Genomic DNA, 7,708 nt, shown 5'->3' with positions numbered 1-7,708 from the left:
AGCGCTGTGCCTGTATAGTTACATAGCGTTGTGCCTGTATAGTTACATAGCGTTGTGCCTGTATAGTTACATAGCGTTGTGCCTGTATAGTTACATAGTGTGCCTGTATAGTTACATAGCGTTGTGCCTGTATAGTTACATAGCGTTGTGCCTGTATAGTTACATAGCGTTGTGCCTGTATAGTTACATAGCGTTGTGACTGTATAGTTACATAGCATTGCTGTGCCTGTGCCTGTATAGTTACATAGCGTTGTGCCTGTATAGTTACATAGCGCTGTGCCTGTATAGTTACATAGCGCTGTGCCTGTATAGTTACATAGCGTTGTGCCTGTATAGTTACATAGCGCTGTGCCTGTATAGTTACATAGCGTTGTGCCTGTATAGTTACATAGCGCTGTGCCTGTATAGTTACATAGCGTTGTGCCTGTATAGTTACATAGCGTTGTGCCTGTATAGTTACATAGCGCTGTGCCTGTATAGTTACATAGCGCTGTGCCTGTATAGTTACATAGCGCTGTGCCTGTATAGTTACATACCACTGTGCCTGTATAGTTACATAGCGCTGTGCCTGTATAGTTACATAGCGCTGTGCCTGTATAGTTACATAGCGCTGTGCCTGTTACATAGCGCTGTGCCTTTAGTTACATAGCGCTGTGCCTGTATAGTTACATAGCGCTGTGCCTGTATAGTTACATAGCGTTGTGCCTGTTGAGCTGAGCAGAAGTGGTAGCTATGTACACTACCGGTCAAGGGTTTTAGAACACCTACTCATTCCAGGGTTTTAGAACACTACTCACAGGGTTTTCATTCCAGGGTTTTAGAACACCTACTCATTCCAGGGTTTTAGAACACCTACTCATTCCAGGGTTTTAGAACACCTACTCACAAGGGTTTTAGAACATTCCAGGGTTTTAGAACACCTCACAGGGTTTTAGAACATTCATTCCAGGGTTTTAGAACACCTCACAGGGTTTTAGAACATTCATTCCAGGGTTTTAGAACACCTCACAGGGTTTTCATTCCAGGGTTTTAGAACACCTACTCATTCCAGGGGAACACCTACTCATTTTTAGAACACCTACTCATTCCAGGGTTTTAGAACACCTACTCATTCCAGGGTTTTAGAACACCTACTCATTCCAGGGTTTTAGAACACCTACTCATTCCAGGGTTTTAGAACACCCTCACAGGGTTTTAGAACATTCATTCCAGGGTTTTAGAACACCTACTCATTCCAGGGTTTTAGAACACCTACTCATTCCAGGGTTTTAGAACACCTACAGGGTTTTCAATCATTCCAGGGTTTTATTTATTTGTACCATTTTCTACATTGTAGAATAATAGTGAAGACATCAAAACTATGAAATAACACATATTGAATCATGTAGTAACCCCAAAAAAATGCTATATTTTATATTTGAGATTCTTCATATAGCCGCCCTTTGCCTTGATGACAGCTTTGTACACTCTTGGCATTCTCTCAACCAGCTTCATGAGGTAGTCACCTGGAATGCCTATTGTGGAATTTCTTACCTTCTCAATGTGTTTGAGCCAATAAGTTGTGTTGTGACAAAGTAGCGGGGGTCTACAGAAGATAGCGCTATTTAATAAAAGACAAAGTCCATTTATGGCAAGAACAGCGCCATGATGAAACTGCGTCTCTTGAGGACCGCCACAGGAATGGAAGACCCCGGGTTACCTCCGCTTCAGAGGATATGTTCATTAGAGTTAACTGTCTCTCTTGAGGACCGCCACAGGAATGGAAGACCCAGTTACCTCTGCTTCAGAGGATATGTTCATTAGAGTTAACTGTCTCTCTTGAGGACCGCCACAGGAATGGAAGACCCAGAGTTACCTCCGCTTCAGAGGATATGTTCCTTAGAGTTAACTGTCTCTCTTGAGGACCGCCACAGGAATGGAAGACCCAGAGTTACCTCCGCTTCAGAGGATATGTTCATTAGAGTTAACTGTCTCTCTTGAGGACCGCCACAGGAATGGAAGACCCCGAGTTACCTCTGCTTCAGAGGATATGTTCATTAGAGTTACCAGCCTCAGAAATGGCAGCCCAACTAAATGCTTCAGAGTTCAAGAAACAGACACATGTCAACTGTCATATCTGCTCCTGCCACACCCCTAGTGGTCATCCGTTGTCTCATTGACCTGCAGCCATTCCCCCAGTTCCCTCTCCCTCTCTGTGTGATTGTGTGGTTGGAGACAGGTGTACTGGAGACAGAGCAGATCCCTACCAGCTGCAACTCGTTCCATAATCAAGACCTCTACAAAATTCAGTCCTGCCACTTCCACATCGTAATCTCTGCTAATTTTGCCTCTCTGACTCTGGTACCCGTCTCCTGTTCCACATCTCATCAACCTGCTACCCTGTTCTGGATTCAGCTCACCATCACTCCCTTGGACTTTCCTCCGGACCCGTTTACCCTGTCCCAATCCAGCTCCCTCGACCCACAGCCTCTACATCCGGTTTCCTACAACAGCATTTTGTAGCGATACGCCATCCTATCTGGTTGGGGCTTAATGGGATTATAGGACAATGACCCAACACACCTCCAGGCTGTCTAAGGGTGATTTGACCAAGAAGGACAGTGATGGAGTGCTGTATCAGATGATCTGGCCTCCACAATCACCCGACCTCAACCCTCAAAGCAGCCAACAAGTGCTCAGCATATGTGGGAACTCCAAGAGTGTGCAAAGCTGTCAAGGCAAAGGGTGGCTATTTAAAAAAATCTGTTTTGGTTACCACGTGTTATTTCATAGTTTTGATGTCTTCACTATTATTCTACAATGTAGAAAATAGTAGAAATAAAGACAAAACCTTGAGTAGGTGTTCTAAAACTTTCACCAGTAGTGTATATAGCTACAGTGCACTCGGAAAGTATTCAGACCCAGACTTTTTCCAGCCTTATTTGAAAATCGATTAAATAAAACCATTTCCTCATCAATCTATACACGATACCCCATAATGACAAAGCAAAAAAGTATTCTGGGGTAAATTCAATTGATTGGACATTATATGGAAAGGCACAACCCTGTCTATAATGTATAAGTTCCCACAGTTGGCAGTGCATGTCAGAGCAAAAACCAAGCCAAGGTCGAAGGAATTGTCCGTAGAGCTCAAAGACAGGATTGTGTCGAGGCACAGATCTGGGGAAGGGTACCAAAACACTTCTGCAGCATTGAAGGTCCCCAAGAACACAGTGGCCTCCATCATTCTTAAATGTATTGGAAACAAAAACAGACAGAATCCAAGAAATAAATAAATAACATAGTAACAAAAAGTTATTGCATAAATAATGATGAATGTTCTGATCAGATAAAATAGAATGATGCAACATGAAATAGAGAGCAAGATATTGTGATTGGTCAAAGGCTTTTATTTTAACTTTATTCAACTAGGCAAGTCAGTTAAGAACAAATTATTATTTTTAATGACGGTGGGTTAACGGCCTTGTTCAGGGGAACAGTGGGTTAACTGCCTTGTTCAGGGGAACAGTGGGTTAACTGCCTTGTTCAGGGGAACAGTGGGTTAACTGCCTTGTTCAGGGGAACAGTGGGTTAACTGCCTTGTTCAGGGAACAGTGGATTAACTGCCTTGTTGAGGGGAACAGTGGATTAACTGCCTTGTTGAGGGGAACAGTGGGTTAACTGCCTTGTTCAGGGGAACAGTGGGTTAACTGCCTTGTTCAGGGAACAGTGGGTTAACTGCCTTGTTCAGGGGAACAGTGGGTTAACTGCCTTGTTCAGGGGAACAGTGGGTTAACTGCCTTGTTCAGGGGAACAGTGGGTTAACTGCCTTGTTCAGGGGAACAGTGGGTTAACTGCCTTGTTGAGGGGAACAGTGGATTAACTGCCTTGTTGAGGGGAACAGTGGGTTAACTGCCTTGTTCAGGGGAACAGTGGGTTAACTGCCTTGTTCAGGGGAACAGTGGGTTAACTGCCTTGTTCAGAGGAACAGTGGGTTAACTGCCTTGTTCAGGGGAACAGTGGGTTAACTGCCTTGTTCAGGGGAACAGTGGGTTAACTGCCTTGTTCAGGGGAACAGAGGGTTAACTGCCTTGTTCAGGGAACAGAGGGTTAACTGCCTTGTTCAGGGGAACAGTGGGTTAACTGCCTTGTTGAGGGGAACAGTGGGTTAACTGCCTTGTTCAGGGGAACAGTGGGTAAACTGCCTGTTCAGGGGAACAGTGGGTTAACTGCCTGTTCAGGGGAACAGTAGGTAAACTGCCTGTTCAGGGGAACAGTGGGTTAACTGCCTGTTCAGGGGAACAGTGGGTTAACTGCCTTGTTCAGGGGCAGAACAACAGATTTTTACCTTCTCAGCTCAGGGATTCAATCTTGCAACCTTTCAGTTACTAGTCCAACGCTCTAACCACTAGGCTACCTGCTGGTTACTAGTCCAACACTCTAACCACTAGGCTACCCGTTGGTTACTAGTCCAACACTCTAACCACTAGGCTACCTGCTGGTTACTAGTCCAACACTAACCACTAGGCTACCTGCTGGTTACTGGGCCAACACTCTAACCACTAGGCTACCTGCTGGTTAGTCCAATGCTCTAACCACTAGGCTACCTGCTGGTTACCAACAACTCTAACCACTAGGCTACCTGCTGGTTACTAGTCCAACACTCTAACCACTAGGCTACCCACTAGTCCAACGCTCTAACCACTAGGCTACCTGCTGGTTACTAGTCCAACACTCTAACCACTAGGCTACCTGCTGGTTACTAGTCCAACGCTCTAACCACTAGGCTACCTGCTGGTTACTGGCCCAACGCTCTAACCACGAGGCTACCTGCTGGTTACTAGTCCAACGCTCTAACCACTAGGCTACCTGCTGGTTACTGGCCCAACGCTCTAACCACGAGGCTACCTGCTGGTTACTAGTCCAACGCTCTAACCACTAGGCTACCTGCTGGTTACTAGTCCAACACTTACCACTAGGCTACCTGCTGGTTACTGGTCCAACACTCTAACCACTAGGCTACCTGCTGGTTACTAGTCCAATGCTCTAACCACGAGGCTACCTGCTGGTTACCAGTCCAACGCTCTAACCACTAGGCTACCTGCTGGTTACTAGTCCAACACTCTAACCATTAGGCTACCTGCTGGTTACTAGTCCAACGCTCTAACCACTAGGCTACCTGCTGGTTACTAGTCCAACACTCTAACCACTAGGCTACCTGCTTTTTACTAGTCCAACGCTCTAACCACTAGGCTACCTGCTGGTTACTGGCCCAACGCTCTAACCACGAGGCTACCTGCTGGTTACTAGTCCAACGCTCTAACCAGTAGGCTACCTGCTGGTTACTAGTCCAACACTCTAACCACTAGGCTCTAACCACTAGGCTACCTGCTGGTTACTGGCCCAACACTCTAACCACTAGGCTACCCGCTGGTTACTAGTCCAACACTCTAACCACTAGGCTACCCGCTGGTTACTAGTCCAACACTCTAACCACTAGGCTACCTGCTGGTTACTAGTCCAACACTAACCACTAGGCTACCTAATGGTTACTAGTCCAACACTCTAACCACTAGGCTACCAGCTGGTTACTAGTCCAACGCTCTAACCACTAGGCTACCTGCTGGTTACTAGTCCAACGCTCTAACCACTAGGCTACCTGCTGGTTACTAGTCCAACACTCTAACCACTAGGCTACCTGCTGGTTACTAGTCCAACACTCTAACCACTAGCTACCTGCTGGTTACTAGTCCAACACTCTAACCACTAGGCTACCTGCTGGTTACTAGTCCAACACTCTAACCACTAGGCTACCAGCTGGTTACTAGTCCAACACTCTAACCACTAGGCTACCTGCTGGTTACTAGTCCAACGCTCTAACCACTAGGCTACCTGCTGGTTACTAGTCCAACACTCTAACCACTAGGCTACCTGCCGCCCCTTAAATGATGATCGTTTGAACAAGACATCACACGTCTTGAAGAAGTCAACCAATTCCCTACATAGTGCACTACTTTTGTTTGTGAGGTTAAGACCTCACCAAGACCTATGGCCTGACAGTGACCATACAAGTTCAGAACAGGGAGCAGGATGTTTGTGAGGTCTTACCAAGTCCTATGGCCTGACAGTGACCATACGAGTTCAGAACAGGAAGCAGGATAAAATCCCTGCCCTCTTAAAAAAAAAAAAAAAGAAGCAAATTAAGTTGCATTCCCAGTTCAAACAAGCTACTCAGACGGAGGTTGAATACATACATAAAGTATCTCTATAACTATATACAAAAACAAATAAAGTGGAATGTTGGTCCATCCATCATTTTGATTTGTTTTATTCATTTCAGACCTTTGGAGTGAACAGACACAACAACTGTTGACAAATTGATTATGAGAAAGTTACAAAAATAACCTGAATGACTTCAAGAAACATGATAGGTGAAAGTTCTAGAAAGTTCTAGAAGAGATGATCCTTTTATTCCGTACTGGATCATTGGAGCGGTTTCTTCGTTACGAAATCACGTTCAGAAGGACGGACAGAAACGTAGACACTGAAGAAAGGCTGAGGCACAGACAAATGCCTGCATCCCAAATAGCACCCTGTTCCCTCTATAGTGCACTAGGGGGACCCTGTTCCCTCTATAGTGCACTAGGGGTCCCTGTTCCCTCTATAGTGCACTAGGGGGGCCCTGTTCCCTCTGTAGTGCACTAGGGGGACCCTGTTCCCTCTATAGTGCACTAGGGGGACCCTGTTCCCTCTATAGTGCACTAGGGGGACCCTGTTCCCTCTCTAGTGCACTAGGGGGACCCTGTTCCCTCTATAGTGCACTAGGGGTCCCTGTTCCCTCTATAGTGCACTAGGGGGGCCCTGTTCCCTCTGTAGTGCACTAGGGGGACCCTGTTCCCTCTATAGTGCACTAGGGGGACCCTGTTCCCTCTATAGTGCACTAGGGGGACCCTGTTCCCTCTCTAGTGCACTAGGGGGACCCTGTTCCCTCTATAGTGCACTAGGGGGACCCTGTTCCCTCTATAGTGCACTAGGGGGACCCTGTTCCCTCTATAGTGCACTAGGGGGACCCTGTTCCCTCTATAGTGCACTAGGGGGACCCTGTTCCCTCTATAGTGCACTAGGGGGACCCTGTTCCCTCTATAGTGCACTAGTGGGCCCTGGTCCAAAGATGATTCCCAGAGCTAGATAGACACAAGCTTACCTTATGCTTCCCAGTCGAAACAGACAAGACTGAACTCTCGGGTGTCGGAGCAAACCGAACCTATGAATGCAGATGTCTTTACCTCAGCAGAACTCTTTAGAGACGAAAAACTGGCCTGAAGGGTTTAGTTAATCTGAAAATTAACAGAGACCATTCCCTATATAGTACACTACGACACTAAGTTAACTAATATATATATATATATTTGTAGTAAGGTAGAACTCAGACGGAGCCCTGATCTCTCACATTTACCTGGAACCCAAACACCTTAATGAGAGAAGCATTCGTTCATAAAACACAAGTGTAAAATCAGAAACAGGAATCTTCAGACCATGTCGTCATCATCACGTTGGAGAGGAAATCAACCCCCCTCAAAAAAATATTCTCTAGTGTTCATATAGTGTTACTATGTTTCATTCATGTACATGGAATCTGTATGTACATCACTGAACAACAGTGGATTAATACATGTTACAGTGAATTAGAGCTAGGTACCTGGAGAGAATACAGAAATACATAACATAC

At 45.8% G+C, this 7,708-nt stretch overlaps 1 protein-coding gene across 1 annotated transcript in view; it reads right to left on the bottom strand.

The window, feature by feature from the left end:
* Positions 1 to 6,291: 6,291 nt before the first annotated feature.
* The window catches only part of LOC121847908 (Golgi phosphoprotein 3-like), a 14,972-nt gene continuing 13,555 nt past the window's right edge, over positions 6,292 to 7,708 (bottom strand). The window contains exon 3 of the mRNA XM_042331218.1: positions 6,292 to 7,708. This exon is cut by the window's right edge and continues 826 nt beyond it. The gene's annotated coding sequence lies outside the window, so the exon portion shown is untranslated.

Source organism: Oncorhynchus tshawytscha, linkage group LG12 (genome assembly GCF_018296145.1).
Source record: "Oncorhynchus tshawytscha isolate Ot180627B linkage group LG12, Otsh_v2.0, whole genome shotgun sequence".
NCBI lineage: Eukaryota > Metazoa > Chordata > Actinopteri > Salmoniformes > Salmonidae > Oncorhynchus > Oncorhynchus tshawytscha.
Note: the sequence above shows the minus strand (reverse complement) of the source record. Positions and strands in the feature narration are given on the sequence as shown.